The sequence below is a fragment of the Lupinus angustifolius genome, chromosome LG11 (genome assembly GCF_001865875.1).
Source record: "Lupinus angustifolius cultivar Tanjil chromosome LG11, LupAngTanjil_v1.0, whole genome shotgun sequence".
Lineage (NCBI taxonomy): Eukaryota > Viridiplantae > Streptophyta > Magnoliopsida > Fabales > Fabaceae > Lupinus > Lupinus angustifolius.
This window is the reverse complement of record NC_032019.1, coordinates 6,321,312-6,322,615: the sequence shown is the minus strand read 5'-3', so window position 1 is coordinate 6,322,615 and position 1,304 is coordinate 6,321,312.

Here is a 1,304-nt window from a genome sequence, read left to right as displayed (position 1 = left end):
TTTTTTGAAGCAATGTAATAAAGTGTTAGGATTCATTAGCCATGTCAACAACTATTGGATTTTTTTTCTTTCTTTTTGAATAAAGACGTCTAGTTTCATTGAGTTGTACAAGTTGTTGAATTCAATAAATGCATTTCTTTTTCATATCTCATGTCTCATTCTAATTTTGTTATTTTACGCCTCATATACACTCAAACAAGCATACCATCAACCTAATGTATATCTGGCATTAACTCCAGAAATAATAACCATGTTATTAGCCACACATACAATCATGATCATCCAATTAATTAGCTTGACGAAGAAGATAGTGATGAAGAATGAAAAACATCACTGAGTTGTTGAGGACGATTGAGCAAGAGTATAAAGAGATTAAGCCTCATGAAGATCCCACTGAGCTAGTAAATTTGGGGATAAAAGATGACAAGAAATAAGTGAAAGTAAGTACATTGATGAAAGAAGAGAAGCGCAAAAAGATGACTCAACTTCTGCATAAGTTTAAAGATGTTTTCGTCAAGTCACACAATGACATGACTGGTTTAGACAAAAAAATATAGTGGAACATAAGCTGTCATTGAAGCTAGATTATCATCCGGTTAAATAGAAGCTACGGAGTATAAAACCAGAGATTTCCTTAAAGGTGAAAGAAGAGGTTCAGAAATGGTTTGAAGTTGGGTTCGTGGTGGTCTTCACATATTCAGGATGAGTAGCTAATATAGTAACAGTACCAAAGAAAAGGGGCAAACACATGATCTGTGTTGACTATCGAGATTTGAATAAAGCTAGCCCAAAGAAGGAGTATCCATTTCCCCATATAGATGTCTTGATCGACAACACTGCGGACTATGTCACTTTCTCCTTCATGGATGAGTATTCTGGTTATCATTAGATTAAGATAACCTCTAAAGATGTAGATAAAACTACTTTCATCACCCAAATGTGGACCTTTTGCTATCAAGTTATGCCTTTTGGTTTGAAGAATGCTATGACCACATATCAGAGAGCCATAGTAACCCTTTTCCATATCACGATGCATAAGAAAGTGGAGATCTATATAGACGATATCGTATGCAAGTCTAAATTATATTTAGATTGGAGAGTAAAAGAAACCAAATCTTCACACACATATATTAATTACTTTTTAAATATCCTTAGATCTTGTTATTCGCTGCACAATATGAATGCAGTTCACCTTTCCTAGTCTACATAACCAACGCTGAAGTGCATTTTTCATTTTTATTAATAAAGATTCCTAAAATTAAAATATTGGGTGTTATTCCTATTCAATATGTCAGAAATCCTTA